This window comes from Phascolarctos cinereus, unplaced genomic scaffold, assembly GCF_003287225.1.
Source record: "Phascolarctos cinereus isolate Bilbo 61053 unplaced genomic scaffold, phaCin_HiC Scaffold_5;HRSCAF=322, whole genome shotgun sequence".
NCBI lineage: Eukaryota > Metazoa > Chordata > Mammalia > Diprotodontia > Phascolarctidae > Phascolarctos > Phascolarctos cinereus.
The window spans coordinates 217,547,016-217,564,401 of NW_027555958.1; the positions used below are offsets into that span (position 1 = coordinate 217,547,016).

Genomic DNA, 17,386 nt, shown 5'->3' on the forward strand with positions numbered 1-17,386 from the left:
CTTTCCCTTATTTGTTCTATATTCCAACAGAATCAGTCTACTGGCTGCTGTAAATATCATTATGTCTCTAGCTACGTGCTTCTGATGGTGCCTGGAATGCTCCCCCCTTCCTCAGCTCAGCTTTCTGAAATTCCTAGTTTCCTTCACTGCTCAGGTCAAGTACCACTCCCTTTCCTGATTCTCTGATATATGAGTGCTCTCCCCCTTATTAACAATTTGTCTTTCTCATACATTTTCTATTTGCTCCTCTCTGTATATGCTTGCTGATCCTTCCTCCCTTTCCCCTGCAGGATGTAAACTCATTGAGGGCAAAGATTCTCTTTTTTTTCCCTTTGTATTATCAGCACCTAACAGTGGCTGTTGAATTGCTTGGACTGGATGAGTTCTTACATTTCAGCAAACATGGGAATATCCACCAAGACCCCTGGACCCACTCAGGACATGGGCTGCCATGAACCAAAGCAGGCACATCTAAGAGTCCTGCCCATTGTGGGATACTAAAACCAGGATCCCTCCCTAGTCATTTTAAAGTAAGCCCCCATTAGTCTGGATCTAACTAGCATTAAGATATCTCGTTTAAGATCAAGCTCTATCCATTTTCTTACCCGGCCTTTTCTATTCTCTTCATTCTACTTCATTTCTATGCACCATAGATTATACCATCAACAGAGTTTGACATATTAGAACAAACACTTCTTCATTTAGGAGTCCTGCAAGGTTATTTAATTACTATAATTGTTATAGATCTGTAGCTGAAAGGGACTTCAGAAATCATCTAGTCCAGCCCTTTCATTTTACAGATGAGGAAACTGAGGTCCAGAGAGATTGACTTGCCCAAGGTCAAACTGGTAGTAAATAGCAGGGCTCGCTGAGATTTGAACTCAAGTCCTGTGACTCCAGTTTTGGCATCCTTTCCAGTCCATTGCATCGTCTCACTTCAATGAGTAAGTACTCATCCACCTTTGGTGTCTACCTGTCATTCAACTCTTACCTGTGGATCCAAGAAGCTGTAGCATGGACAATGGCCACATCTCAGTAAAACCATCTCTGCAGATAAGCTAAACTAGTTTTAGGACAATTGACAGGCTTTAATCCTGTTGGTGAGTTAAGGTGATGTCTAACCCAAGCACGTGAAGACTTCCCCCAGCAGAATGAGCAAATGAGAACAATTTGTTCCAATGGCCATGAAAGTGGCTAAAGCAGGCCTTGTGGAGTGCTTAGAGCTTGGTCAGACACCAAAGACACCACCGTCATCCACTGCATCTCAGGACACTGCCAGATGTCTAGACTTTTGTCTTGCCACTGGACTTTGACGACTCTGGAAGTGACAGTGAGGCTAACAACTTTGTGCAACTCTGCCCCACTTAAATCTAATTCATGCACAAGTCAAGACATCATCTATCAACCACTATTTTATTCCAACACCATAATGTCACTAGTCCTCTTTGAAAATGAAGGACAGGGGGCAGCTAGGTGGTGCAGTGGATAGAGCACCGGCCCTGGAGTCAGGAGGACCTGAGTTCAAATCCGGACTCAGACATATAACATTTACTAGCTGTGTGACTCAGGGCAAGTCACCTAACCCCAACTGCCTCACACACACAAGAAAATAAAAAGAAAAGAAAAAAAAAGAAATGAGCTGCTATTTAATAGAGGCCTTGCATACTGGAAAGAGCTCTGCGAAGAGAGGTCTTAAAGTCTGTGCCAATATGCTTGGTAGGAAGCGGTGAGATGGTGGAGTCTGAGCAACCTGGACCACCATGAGTACACTGAGCAGGGGACTGGAAGGGTTCACGCTGAAAGGTGGAACAAAGGGGCACTGAAGTCAAAGTTTGACTATTTCATAGCTTTGTCCTAAGGCAGACATACGTTAATTGACTTGGCCAGAGTCATACAGGTAGTAAGTATCTGGGGTTGGATTCGAAATCAATCACAATACTTCTGCTATCCTTCTTTAGTTTTGAATTTTGAGACCTTGGGGACTGAGGCATTTGTGGAACTTGCCCTCTCTGCTAATCTGGCAGAATCCACATATGGTCTCTGCTCCATCAGAGAGAAGCCTTTAGAGATATTAGGTCAGGGATAGGTTTAAAAAAAGTGCAATGCTGTATACACAGCCCAGGTTCAATAAACGTCACTCCCTGACAGAGCCATGACTAGGACTATTTTAACCAGGGCAAAACAAATTGGGCAAACAAGGTAGGGTGGAAGCAAGAACATGGAGGGTAGTCTGACTGTGGATGCAGATGCACCTAAAGAAGGGTGCAACTCTCATCCATTCCAAGAGAGAGGAGGGTTATCATTGGGATAGAAGCTTGGGGATAGGGGAAGAGGCAGGTTATAGTTTTGGGATAATTGCACTACCCAGGAACATGGGCTAGTAGAGGATTATGAGGTAAAGTAACCTGGGGAAAGTTAGTTGGTATAGTAGATAGAGCGCCAGGCCTGGAGTCAGGAAGACTCATCTTCCTGAGTTCAAATCCTGCCTCAGAAACTTACTAGTTGTGTGACCCTGGCCAAGTCACTTAACTCTATTTGCCTCAGTTTCCTCATCTGTCAAATGAGCCGGAGAAAGAAATGGCAAACCCCTGCGGTACCTTTGCCAAGAAAAACCCCAAATGGGGTCATGAAGAGTCAAGAACAACTGAACAACAAACAACATTATTATTCGATAGGACATGGCCTTGGACCTGTGCTTTTCTTGACATAGAGAACTTTGAAGGGGAAGGAAATAAGCATTTACATAGCACTTATTATGTGTATTATGCTAAGTACTCTACACCTATTACACCATTTGATCCTCACAACAACCCTAACAGGTAGTTCAAGGCTCTTATGATCCCATTTTACAGTTGAGGAAAAACTGTGGTTAAGTGACTTGCCCAAAGTCACAGCTATTGAGTGTCTGAGGCTAGATTTGAACCCAGTTCTTAACAGCTTGAGATCAGCTCACCATGTGAAATGTCATGCTGACTCTATCTAGTTCTATAACCCCACGAGAAGGAAGACATAATTTCTGGGGTTGGAAGAGAGGGAGGGAAATTCACAATTCAAGAAAGGAATGAAGGAAGGGAAGGAATGAAGAGCTGTAGACGACTAGTGAATTGACCCAGTGAGGATCAGAGAGCCTTGACTATGACTCAGTCTTTGAAATGGACTGGAAGTCATGAAGGAAGGAAGTAATGTGGGCATTTTAGTTAGGAAGAGGGCTGAATTCATCTGAAAAGAACCATTTTCTGTGGGGCTCAGGAGATGTGGAAGCACCTCTCCTAGGGGATTTCCTCTATATGCCTCCAGGTTTTTGGCTGCCTTCCCAGGGGAAGGTAGTGTTTGCTGTGGGGAGCTTGTACACTACATATCCTTAGCTCTATGAGGACCACTGCCCATCCCCAGTGGGCTGGCACTGACAGTTTTCCTGAGTCTTATTCAGCTGTAAACAAAATGCTATTTACTTAAGCTCTAGGCTTCAAGCATCCTACAGGAATACAGTGAAATCATAGTTTGGGCAGAGGCATAATGAATGGGAACAGAATTCATAAAAGAGGATAGAACAACAGAAAAATTGAAGGAAGGTGAGAAATGGAAACAGCGATTGCTTTGCTTATATTTTTTATAGGTTCTGTACTTGTTGTTGGGGAGACCTGAGTTCAAATCCTGTCCTAGATATTTATTAGTTCTATGACCCCAGGCAAGTCACTTAATCTCTCTCAGCCTCAATTTTCTAGTCTGCAAAATGGGAATAATAACAGCACCCGCCTCACAAAAGTCGTTGTTGTGAGGACCAAATGAAATAGCTTAGGTAAGTTACTTTGCAAACCTTAAAGTGCAGTGTAAATGCTATCATCATCATCATCATCATCATCATCATCATCATCATCATCATCATCATCGCTGGAAGGAACCTTAAGGATCATTGAGTCCAAAACACCTTATTTTATAGATGATTTAGGGTCACTTAGATAATAAGTAACAGATGTAGGACCCAAACCCAGGTCCTCTGACTCCAAAGCCATTGGTGTTGCTACTTATACCTTGCAGCCTTTGCAGAGAATATTCAGACAGTCTATAAGGCTCATCATGACTGTGAGTGCCAGCTGGGTGCCCACCCAGATGTGAGTGTAAAAAGATAGAAAGATCACCAGATTCTAAGTCAGATCGGATTTGAGTAATCCCTTTCCCTCACTGACTAATTGAGTAGTCTTGGCCAACTCATTTCATTTCTTTGAACCTTACTTTATACACCTGTAAAATGGGGATAACAATAATCTCTGCCTCTCATAACTCATAGGATTGTTATGAGAAACAAAGGAGACTGGTAAAATGCTCTTTAAGTGTCAATTATTATTATTTGTCCTCTCCTCTGATTTAACAGATTTACACATCACCCTGGTCAACCACAGTAGAGCCTTTCAATTTAAACAGGATTCATTCAGTTTTACAGGATTCATTATTCATTCATTATTTAATAAAGGTCCCTAAATGACACCTCTGGGTTGACTCACATAACTGATCTCCAAAGACCACCAGTCACTTTGAACGGTTGAAGAAACAACCTCTGACCTCATCAATGACAAGAATCTCCAAATCAAGAAAGAACAGAAGAAATTCCTGTTATTTTTTGTTCTTTTTCTTCTAGACCCAGCCTGCCATAATGGATGGTATGTGTCAAGAAGACTTAAATTCAAATAGTACCTCCTACACTAGCTGTGTGACCCTAGGTAAGTAAAGTAACTGCCATGTGCCTTGGGCAACTCCCTAGGATTTCTCTGGTAATTCATAGACAGGATTGAGGTGTAGAGAGTTCCTAATGCTGAAAAGAATCACAGATCCTTCTTTTGTTATTTTTTAAAAGTACAGTAGTGTGCAAGCAATTGAAAATGATTCCTAAGTAGCAATATGGACATTCTGATAGCATCTGTCAAGGTATTTAATCAGGTCAATGGAATTCTCTCCCATTTTCACGTTAGGTAATAAGTAGCAAAAACTTTTGCACATCTGTTCAGACATAATAATGATAATACTACTAAAGGCACAGGGCTGTGAACACACGCTGCTTTTTAATCTCTCCCATATCCTTCTGTCTCTAACCTCATTCCATCTCCTTTGCCTCTTCTCTCTTCCTTCCTCACATCTTTCCTATTATTTTGACCAAAAATCATCCTTTCCAAATTCAATTTTTTCCTCTCTCCCTCCCACATCCCATCCTCTCTATATTCTCTCTATAATCAAATCAAAAAGAGCCTACGATATGCCTGAAGCTGTACTAAGCATGGGGGATACCCACAGAAAAGGCAAACAGTCCTTAGCCACAAGGGCCTGATATTCTAACACATGCATATTTAAGTGTATGCAGAATATTTACAAAATAAATTCAAGGAAATTTAGGCAAGGAGGACACTCCTAGCTAACGTAGGGGTATCATAATACTAGCTTGTCTCCCTGTGTGACTTTAATCTAGTCTCTGGGCTTCAGTTTCCTCCTTGTGTGTTGGAGGAAGAGTTTGGACTTAATGACCTATAAGATTCTAGAAGAATTCTAAGCTGTGCTAAGGCAGGAAAGGACAATTTCCACTACACTTTCTCTTAGGGAGCTAATTTGTGGTTTATTCAATTTCTTTTTCTAAGATAGGATCATTTAAGTGTTCTATTTCCTCTTCTGTTCATCTAGACAATTTATATTTTTACAAATATTCATCCATTTCACCTTCGATTGTCAGTTTTATTGACATACAGTTGAGCAAAATGATTCCTAACAATTGCTTTAATGTCATCTTCATTGGTTGTCATTCATCCTTTTTTATATTTTGATATTGGCAATTTGGTTTTCTTTTTTCTTTTTCTTAACAATTAAATTAGTCAATCATTTATCTGTTTTTTTTTCTATAAAACCAGCTCCCAGTTTTATTTACTAGTTCAATGTTTGTTTGTTTTTACTTTCAATATTATTAATCTCTCCTTTGATTTTCAGGATTTCTATTTTGGTGTTTAGTTGGGATTTTAAATTTGTTCTTTTTTTCTCATTTTTTTTCTATTCTAATTTCAATTCTTATTTTAATGCTCAGTTCAAGCCCTGAGCAACCTAGTAATGGTGGGGATCATCTTACCGGAGCTCTCAGGTTAATAGCTTTTTGAAGTACCTTAAGGCAGACCATAAACCAGATAGGGTTGAAACCAGGGGTTAACATTGCCTTATTCAGTTGAAGGCCAGTTGAACCAGAGATATTCAGAAAGAGACCTCAATTGTAAGGCAATAAGAAGTAAGCCTAAGGAGGGATGAAGAGCCATGAATGAAGGAATGAAAAAGCATTTATTATTTACTTATGTGTCAAGAACAGGGCTAAACTCTGGGGATATAAACATAAATATAAGACATTCCCTGCCCTCAAGGAGTTTGCATTTGAATTCAATAAACAGAACCAAGTAGGGAGTGGTGGCTAGGAAGTGATATTTTGATCTGGAAAGTTATAGGGATAAGGGTAGTCACAAAGGAGTACTAATAATGGCAGTATTGACTTACTGCAGGTTGCAGAAAAGAGGGGAAGGGGAAAGGGTAGCACGGGGAAGGGGGTTATGACTGGAGAGGAAGTGGTGGGAAATAAAGTGAGGCAAGGCTGGAGCCAGCCTAGTCTGATATGGTGGACCATATGAGGCTCCACTATATCATTCTACCATTCCAGAGAGAGAAGGCCCCAGGACAGGAATTCCAATGACCAAAAAGGTGGAGTTGTGAATTCATCCAGCCATTCTGGAAAACAATTTAGAAATATGATCAAAAAATTACCAAACTGTATACCCTTTGACCCTGCTATATCACTTCTAGGCCTAGACCCCAAAGACATCAAAGAAAGATGAAAAATATCTGAATACAAAAATATTTATGGCAGGGCTTTTCATAGTAGCCAAAAATTGGAAACTAAGGAGTTGTCTTCCTATCAGGGATTGGCTAGAACAAATTATGATATATGAACGTGATGGAATATTATTGTTGTAAGACATGACAAAATGGATAATTTCAGAAAAAACTGGGAAGATTAAAGTGAACAGAACCAAGAAAACAATTTATATGATGACAACATTGTAGAGAAAAACAACTCTGAAAGACTTTAGAAATCTGATCAATGCAATGATAAGCTATAAGTCCAGAGAACTAAAGATAAAGCACAACATTCATCTCCAGCCAAAGATATGATGGGACTTAAAATGCAGAGAAAGATGTATTTTGGTATGTGGCTAATGTGGGAATTTGTTTAGCTAGACTATGCACATTTATAGTGAGGGTACAATTTATCTTTTTTTTTTTTTATTCAATGGGGGAGTAGTGAGAGGAACATTATAAATACATGTAAAAAGAAATACATAAAATTTTTTAAAAGTGAGTTGACATTTCCTAGGCATAGTCTTTCCTGCTTCTTAAAAGGATCTGTTTGTCAGAAGAAGCATCAGACCCAGTGTCCTACGGAATATTTTGGGTGTGCTAGAGTTAGCTCTGAATGACTCATTATATTTTCACTGTGAGCATTTACACCTCAGAGATCACAAACGCTACAAATGAGGACTTGATTTACTATTCCGTTGATATGTGCATATATCTGGGGGAGCAGCTGGGTGGCACAGTGGATAGTGCTGAGCCTAGAGTCAGGAAGACTTGAATTCAAATTTGGTCTCAGATACTTACTAGCTGTGTGACCCTGGGCAAGTTACTTTACTCTGTTGGCCTCAGTTTCTTCATCTGTAAAATGAGCTAAAGAAGGAAATGGCAAACTGCTCTAGTATCTTTGTCAAGAAAACCCCAAATGGGTCATGAAGAGTCAGACACAACTAAAATGACTGAACAACAACAAATATATCTGGAAGGAAAGCTGGCTGTTAAACATTTATTATCATACCCCTAGCATAGCTAGAACAGTACAGATTCCCATTTTCTGGCAAGGTTGGCTCTGAGCGTTTCCATCTATAAATTGTTACATCCATCTATATAGCAGGAAAGTGGGAAATAGAGAGTACCTAACTATTTGCCCTCTCTTTGCAGAGCCAGGAGAATTTAAAAATGTCTTGAATTTACCAGAAAAAAAGAGGTAGAAAACATTTCCATGTATAAAGTAGAACATAAAGCGAGGAATATATGTGAAACCATGAGCCTCTGCTATGAACTTGCTTTAAAATAAAATATTTACAATCAATTCAGCCTGTTACTTTCAAAGCTTTCCTTCCTGTCTGTGTTTCCATGTAAATTTCCTTCTGTTCCCTTCTGTGCATTTTTAAAGATACTTTAATGACCCTCTCTTATTATTTTCTTCTTTTTTTTTTAGCAACTCTATCAAATAGCTCCCCCTCCCCAGCATCCCATTTTACTTTCCAGCTCTCCTTCCCCAAAAGAGAAAAACATAATCCCTATCATAAATAAGCATAGTCAAGCAGAACAAATCCTCACATTTGCCATGTTTAAAATATGACCCACTCCTAACCTATCCATTTTGGAGGTGGGAAGTTCACAGGTGTTTTCAGATTTTTTCAATGTATTTATCTGTTAGGCTGGAGTTGTTTCCTCTCTAAATAAATACTATTTGTCATATGGGATGGCTCTTTGGGGGAGGGGTGATACTTGGGATACTATGGTAATGTAAAAAAACAGAATACGAATAAAAACAATTTTAAAAATAAAAAAAATGTGTGTCTCATTCTGCACCTTGGATTCATCACCTCTTTGTCAGGAGTTTGTTCTTCTAGAGTTGTGGCTGCTCATTGCATTAAAGCTTTCTAAATTATTTTCTTTACAGTTGTTTCCCTGGTTTTGCAGAGATAGACATTTGAAGAAATATAAAGATAGTTATTTTTGTCATTACCTCGGATTCACATACTTTTTGCTCCAAAGGTACTCAAAAGAAATTATAAAACTCAAGGAAAAACATGACATCAATTCCTTTCCCTGCTCCTAAATGCCATGTCTTCTTTTTAGAGAAGACAGAGGAATCTGATGGAACTTCATTGAATCCCTCTTCACTGGGTCTCTCTAGCTACTTGTGAGATCTAAGCTTTGTGGTTTTCCTTCCCAAAGCCCCCATCCTTTTCCATCACAAAAACACATTCACAGGGTCAGTTGACATGCTGTTCTAGCTCCAAAATGAATGAGTGGGAAAGAAGTGTTATACAGTGGTCAGGGAGTCAGGAGTCCTTGTTTCCATTTCTTGGTCTGCCACTGAGTCACTTTGGGACATTTTTAATGTGATTTCATGTTTCTGTATGTATTTCCCTACCTAGTAATTCAGAACAGTCTTGGGAAACAAAGGGCAATTAGGTGTCTCAGTGGATAGAATGCTGGGCCTGGAGTCAGTGAGACTCATCTTCCTGAGTTCAAAACCAGCCTCAGACACTAGCTGTGTGCCCCTAAGCAAGTCACTTTACCTTGTTTGCCTCAGTTTCCTCATCTGTAAAATGAGCTGGAGAAGGAAATGGGAAACAACTCACTCCAGCGTCTCTGCCAAGAAAAACCCAAATAGGGTCACGAAGAGTTGGACACGACTAAACAACAACAACTTGGGAAGCAGTGTGGAATGGTAGAAAGAACACTGGTTTGGAAGTGAAGTAGCCCGAGAATCCCTGTTCTGCTAATGGAGGTGTATCTTTGGGCAAGTAAATAGCAGAAAGAACACTGGATATGGAGTCAGGGGACCTGGCTCTAAGTCACAACTCTGATATTTGCTCACCTGTCTAGGACTTAGTTTTCTCACCTATAAAATGAGGGGTTTGAACTAGATCATAGGATCATAAATTTAGAGCTTGAAGCAATCTCAGTCTTCAAATTCTTTTCAAATTCCAGTTGAGGAAAATGAGGTCCAGAGAAGCTAAATGACACCGTAAGATAGCTATTAGGCAGGATTTGGACACTAGTCTTCCTGACTTCGATCCAGCATACTGTCCATAATTCTGTTACTTCTTTAAAGATTAGAAGGGGCCTTTGGGGGGCCTTACCAATTTTTAGCAGCTCAGGGAAAAAGTGTCTGGTGATAAGAACTGTTCCTCAAGGGTGGGTTCCTTCCATTGTGATTGGGAAGTTGGGAGGTCATGAGGAAGGATGACAAAGTATTACAGGGGCTTGGCGCTTGCTGGTCTAAATGCTGTCAGTTGATGGTTTCCAGTTCTGCTGAGTTTCTGTCAATGACGTGGGTCACACAGTTCCTTAGCACTGAGTGAGGCCTGACCCTGAGATGATAGCAGCACTTGTCACCTGGGCATGTCAAAAGAACTCTAGAGAACTGAAGATGGGTCAGGTTTTAGGCAGCTGTTATTGGAGATTTGTAAAGATTTAGGACATCACTGAAAAACTTCTTGATTTCATTTATGGGTATATACTTAACAAGAACCAGCAACAGATGAGCAGAAAGTAACAATCTGGTCTGGACCCCTTGTAATCTTTTGAAGATCACTGGAATGAGAAATGTGATTGGGCTTTTAAAGACTTGGTTAGTAGTTTTACACATACACCAACACTGGCTTTTGTCTGTCCAAGTTACTTCTCTGTGTTATACGTGGACACTAGTCTAAATGGCCTCAGGGAAACTTTGAATTAGGAAAATAATGGCCAGCCAAAATCTATTGCTTCTGCCAGCAGGGGATTCATTGATATTAAAACCCATTATCTGGCCTACAAGTTGGAATTCTTGGCCTTGAAGTGGGCAATCACAAAACATTTATGAGCTCAATTTTAGGTATGGATTAAAAGTAATCCATTGATTTGTATCCTGACAAATGTTAAATTGAATGACATCAGCCAATAGCGGGCAATAACTCTGGCCACTCTGAGTTCTGAGTGTATCAGAAACTATTTTGATCGGAGTTTTTAGTATTTCACAGCTGTTTGCTGTTATTTTATAAGTTCTATGATTCTGCTCACTTCACTCAGCATCAGTTTATACAAATCTTCCCAGGTTTCTCTGTAACTGTGTCTTTCATCATTTCTCACAGAGCAATTTCAAGTATTTTATTAGAATCAGATACATAATTTGTTCAGCCATTCCCCAACTGATGAGAACCCCCTTAAGTTTCCTGTTCTTTGCTACAAAGAGCTGCTACAAATATTTTGTGCATATGAGATCAAATCAAAATGTAGTTAAAATATTTATCAAATAAAAAATATGATAGAACAAAGCTAATACAAATATGTGGCCTTCTAAGTCAATATGGACCAGCAGGAATCTTTATGTATGGTTTAGTGACCCTCATTATTATTTGAATTTGACACCATTGCTCTAGGCAATTTAAAAAGTATTTATTTAATATTTTATTTTCCCCCCAATTACATGTAAAAACAATTTTAAAAATTTGTTTTGTAAAATTTTGAGGTCCAAATTCTTTCCCTTCCTTCTTTTCCTCCCCCCTCATTGAGAATGCAAGCATTTTGATAGAAGTTATAGATATGCAGTCATGTAAGACATATTTCCATATCATATTACAACATGATTTCCAGTCATGTTGTAAAAGAAAACACAGATTAAAAAAAAAACCGAACAAGACAAATAAAGAAAGTAAAAAAGTATGCTTTGACCTGTATTCAGACTTTATTAGTTCTTTCTCCAGATACAGATAGCATTTTTCATCATAAGTCTTTCGGAATTGCCTTGGATCATCGTATTGCTGAGACCAAGTCATTCACGGTTGATCATTGTATAATATTGCCATTACTGTGTACAGTGTTCTCCTGGTTCTGCTCATTTCACTTTGCTTCAGTTCATGTAAGTCTTTCCAGGTTTTATGAGAGCATCCTGCTTGTTATTTCTTATAGTAAAATAGTTTAAAGTTCTTTCAAGGTGGCATGATCTAAGGAGAGGAGTGGTCACTGCTCTCCTGGCCTGTACTCTGGTCTGTGAGTAATCACAAGCACTCTTTTTAAACCCTAAACTGTGACCAGGGATCCCATTTCCCCGTGGCCACCTCTGGCATGCTAGTCCTCCTCCTTGCCCTGGGACTGTGACCAACTATGACCCAGATCTACATATGGGAATTACAACAGATTTCTGCACCCAGTGCCAGCAAAGGTACCCCTGTAATCTCTCTTTGACCAGCTGTCTGACCCTTTACCATCTGTGGGCTGAGAGTCTAGAAGCAGCCACTGCCACCCCTGATCTGGTCATCCCAAAGGCCTGCTGCGGTTTTGCGGGGGCTAACCCTCTGCTGGTGCTGGACTGTGCTCCGTTCTCTCCCTTGTGCGATAGACCTTTCCTGCTGATCTTGTAAGTTTTCTTGGGTTGGGAAATTGTTTCACCCTGTCCTTTTGTGGGTTCTGCCACTCTAGAATTCATTTTGAGATGTTATTTTAAATTGTTTGCAGGGGAATTTGAGAGAGCTCAGGAGAGTCCCTCCCTTTTCTCCACCACCTTGGCTCTGTGTTCCAACCCCCTCCACCTTCACCCCAGACACTCTTTAAGAATATGAGCTGAAGAGAAGGTTCCAACCTGTATTAGGAAAGAGAGTTTCCTCACCCAAAAGTGCTCTGTACCAGCAAAATCATAAGTTGATTTCCTTTCTCTACTTACAGGGTTATTATAAGGTTCAAATGGCATAATATATGTAAAACACTTTATCAATGTTAGACTTCTATATAAATTTCAATTACTATTATGAGAAAGCAATTAGTATTACCTAAAACCTACTGATTCATGTTTATAAGAGCATTCCACAGTGATTTTAAGCATCTGGGCCAGGAGGAAACTGGATTTAGGAAAGAATAAATCCTACTGCTGAATGTGGCAACAGATGTGTACAAGAAGTGTGAAACCTGTGCCTGGTGTGTTCAGTGGAGAGTGCTAATGATTCGAGCTGCTTCTCTGGAAGGTACAAGCATCAGCAAGTCTTTGGAGTTGTTTTGAATAGAGTCCTTTTCTTTGTAAGGGGATAGAAAAAATTTAATTCCCAATGGGATACAGATAGGCATTTTTCCAATGAAGAAATATAAACCCTTGACAATCATACGAAAGAATGTTCCAAATTAATAATAATATTAAAGGAGATGCTAATTAAAACAATGCTGAGGTTTCACCTCATGCTAATCATATTGGAGAAGATGACAAAAGGCAAAAAAATGGTAAAAGTTAGAAGGCAATGGGAAGACCAGCCATTAAAGTAATGTTGGTAGTTCTGTGAATTGGCCCAACTTCAGGAAAACAATTTGGAACTATATTAGAAGAGTCACTAAATTGTATACATCCTTTGATCCAGTTATCCCACTGGGCATATATGTCAAGGAGGTCAAAGACAGAGGAGAAGGCCACATATATACAAAAATAAGTATGGCAGCATTTTTTTTGTAGCAAAACACTGGAAACAAGTTGGGTGGCCATCATTTGGCAGATGGCTGAACAAATTGTGGTACCTAAATATAAGAAATATTATTGAACTGTAATAGGACAAAGATGAAGAATTCAGAAAAACTTGTGAAGACTTGCCTAAACTAAAACAGAAGGAAGTAATCTGAACCAAGAGAACAATGACCACAATTATATAAAAGAAAACAACACTGAAAGACATTAGTACTCTGATTAAAGCAATGTTTAGTTTTGATTCCAGAGGAGTGACTATACCTCTTTCTTTCTTGAAGGGAGGCAGTGAGGCTTTGTCAGATGTGACCAATGTGTTGGTTTGTTTTGTTTAACTATATTTCTTTCTTATAAGGGAGAGATCAAGGTGAGGAGGAAGGACAATAGTCCTGGGAAATGACAGCAATTTTTAAAAAAAGGACTAGTAAAACTTTTTAAATTAACACAACCACCATCCTAGTGATGACGGACCACTTCATGTGGTTTTCTCAGACTTATTCAACCAGAACTCAGGAATCTTCCACAGTTTCCAAGGTGTTACTGGAGAAGTATTTCTTTGTACATGGCTTCCCTGTCAGGACTCATTCTGATCAGGGTTGAGGTTTGGAAAGCAAGCTATTCAAGAAGGTATTCAACTGAACAGGAATCAGATGTAGAACGGTATCATCTCATTCTTAAGGAGACCAGCAGTAGGAGCTATCTAAGTTGCACTCAGCTAACACTGTTGGTGATGCTGAGGTCAGAGCAAAAGGCAAAGTAGAGCCAGCATTTGACCTTTCTAGTGCATACTTCTAATGCCACAGGCTTTACTCCACATGTGCTGATGGCTGGGCTTGAGCCATTGATGCTTACTGACCTATGCTTTGAAGTCTCTGAGGATGGAGAAGATACAATGATTCACAACCAGTATGTTATGCAGCTGAGAGGGCAGATAAGGGAAACCTATTGCCTAGATATGACCTCAGCTCAGAAGAGCAGAGTGAAGAACACTCAGTAGTATGATTTGCTATTAAAACTCTGGTCATGAAATGTAAGCAAGAAATGCCTCAAAATCTTGGTTCCCTGAGAAAACTGATACCAGATGGCTGCAGAATCACCCTATACTGAGTAGAGGAAAGACAGGCAATCTGACAGTCTACAAAATAGTACCAGAGACTTGCAAGGTGCTCTACAGATGATGCATCACAGCTGTCTGTCAGTCATAGGTGAGTTAGTCAGATTCCTTAGCAAACAGAACAGAAATTTGGGCAAGTCAAGGAATTAGGCCCAAAGTTGAACATGGACAGTTGACACCAGATGATGTCCCATATGGAAAGGGACTGGATCAAATTCCAGAGGAAAAAGAAGCTATATGTTCTTGTTAGTGGCCAAGACTGCCCTTACCTGTGGGGGAACTGTACCTGGATAGGAGGTAGCTAAATCCAGAGGTTACACTGGGCACTCTTTCATGCCCAATATTGCAGCTGGAGCATTAGGGGATACAGATAGTACTTTCTGGCCAAGGCCATTAGCTAGGAAGCTGGATAGAACAAGTATATCTGGAGTTAGAAAGACCTGAGTTAAAATCCAGCCACAGATACTTAATGGCTGTGTGACTCTGGGCAAATCACTTAACCTCTATCTGCCTCAGTTTCCTTGACTATACAATAGGATAATAACAGTACCTACCTCCCATGGTTATTGTGAGGAAACAAAACAATGAGATAACATGTGTAAAGTGCTTACCATAATGTTTGGTATATATTAGGTTTACTTAATAAATACTTGTTCCTTCTTTTCTCATCAATAGGCCCAGAACTGACTGCAAGGTCCCAAACCTGAAGACAACTTTGTTTCTCTTTCCCTTCCTCTTTTATTGCCCAAATGTTCAAATGTGACATTGGGTCACCATAGAAATGACTGGATTATTTGACCAGGGACACACGATGCCTTGGATATGACGGGCAAGCAAGCCACTCATGAAGTCCAAAGATGCCTCCTAGAAGAAGGGCTACATATTGCTTGGGGTGGGGAATGCATATAATTAACAGAGTTACACAAAACCTATTTTATGTAGCCGTATTTTTTATTCCTTCAAGACACTTATCCTGATTAGAGGTAGCTACATGGCCCAGAGTATTGGACCTGTAGTCAGGAAGACCTGAGTACAAACCCAGCCTTAGAAACTTACTAGCTGTGTAACCCTGGACGAGTTACTTATGTCTCACTCTTCTATCTCTAAGATGGGGATGATAATAACAGCACCTACCTCACAGGGTTTGTTGTGAGAATAAAATGAGTACTTTGTAAACTTTAAAATGTTATATAAATGTTAGCTATATTATTCCACCCCTCCTCCCATCACTCTGTATTTATCTTGTATTGACTTATTTGTAAAAATATGGAATCCTTCCAGTAGAATTTAAGTTCCTTGAGGAAGAAGTCTTTCTCACTTTTGTATTATATCCCTAGAGCCTAGGGCAGTGCTTGACACATAACATGCACTTAGTAAATGCTTACTGATTGACTTGTTATTTGTTTGATTAACATATGCCTGTATATGACCTACTGCATTTGGTTCATTTGATAATATTCTATTATGTCCTTTGGATGATATGTAATATGTGACGGAAATGATGCACGTATGAACCCAATACAATCTGCAAGGACTGAAGAGTCTTTAACTGAGGGAGAATAGAGTAACAAGAAGATGGTCTGTTAGACCCCATTTCTTCTTACCATTTGGTAAGGGATGGGGAGGGAAACAAGAGAGCTCATGCAGATAACCATAAGTAAAAATTTCTCAAATCTGAAGACTAAACATACGTGGGAGAAACAATGAAACTGGTTGCTTGGAGAGCAGTAGTGGCAGGGAAACAGAAAGAAGGAAGTGAATTGCAGGCGAGAGTTTCCACATTATGTCATTGGCTTGGGGGTAGAGAAGGCTTACTAAGCACCAGGAGCTACAGAAGTTGCCAGAGATGAGCGTAGAGGGACAGTAAATAGCAACAGAGGAAGTTGCAGAGGTGGTGGCAGCAGCCGGGGGACAGGGAGACAGAAACTATACTTCAATAGAAACAGCAATTGAAGTGCTGTTGGGGTGTCCCCAACACCTTTCCTATTGGTATCATGAGTTTTGGGAGGACAAATAAAGAAGTATTCTGGGGAAAAGTGGAAGTAAGAAATGGCTCTTACTTTGAGGTGAGAAGTATTAACTGTTCTCTTTCTGAAGGAACTTGGAATACTCATTCCTTCTTTGTAGCTCATTGTCCTGAGTATTCTATAATTAAGTGTGGATCAGAAGCCGCTGTTTGCTTATAGGAAGGAAACTGAACTTACCCCAGAGAAGAGAGAGAAAATAAGTCAGTTTCTAATTTTCCCACAGAGATTCTGAAAGATGGCCCTAGTTAAGGGGAGTATTAATTGTTAGATAAGCCTTTGGGATTTACCTGGGTCCTTGTGGGTCAGGAGCTCAGATTCTACCCATGGGTCATGGGTTGCAAAGTGTTATAAATGAGTTATTATTCTTACCTTTTCCTTGTATATTTATAGATCTCATAGTTTCAAAGGTCTTATTTCATAATATTTAACTGTTTACCTATGATTCAAGTCTCATCCTCCTCAGCATTCCTTTGCATCTGTCCTCTTCTCTTTACTCTCAACATCACAGTCCAGACCCTCATCAATTCCCTCTTGGATATTGGAATAGCCTTCTAATTGGTGTCCTTGCATTTAGTCTTTTCCCTCTCTAATCCATCCTTCATAAAACTGTCAAATTGATTTTCCTAAAGCTCGGGCCTGACCATATCACTCCTCTGTTCGAGAAGCATCAGTGGGTCCCATTGCTGTTAGGATAAAATACCAACTCCTCTGTTTAGCATTTAAAGCCCTTTACAATCTGACTCTAGCCTCTTTCCAGACTAATTACACATGACTTCCTCTCTTGGACACTGTGTTCTGTCCCAATTGGCCTTCTAGCTGTTCCCCTTACCCTGACATTCCTTCTCTGACCTAAATGCCTTTGCAAAGCTCCAGAATGTGTTCTCTCTCCTGATCTAGCTCCCTTCTAGGCTCAGCTCAAGTATTAAGTATTAAGAG

General features: G+C 39.9%; 1 long non-coding RNA gene across 2 annotated transcripts; it reads left to right on the plus strand.

Moving 5' to 3' along the window:
* Nucleotides 1-4,638: 4,638 nt before the first annotated feature.
* Nucleotides 4,639-15,807, plus strand: LOC110213607 (uncharacterized). Of its 2 annotated transcripts, none has more exons than XR_002326050.2 (2): nt 4,639-4,718; nt 15,099-15,807. It is a non-coding gene; the product is annotated as an uncharacterized LOC110213607 (long non-coding RNA). The 2 variants fall into 2 exon arrangements; XR_013487527.1 differs by lacking the exon at nt 4,639-4,718 and adding an exon at nt 12,665-12,827.
* The last annotated feature ends 1,579 nt before the right edge of the window (nt 15,808-17,386 follow it).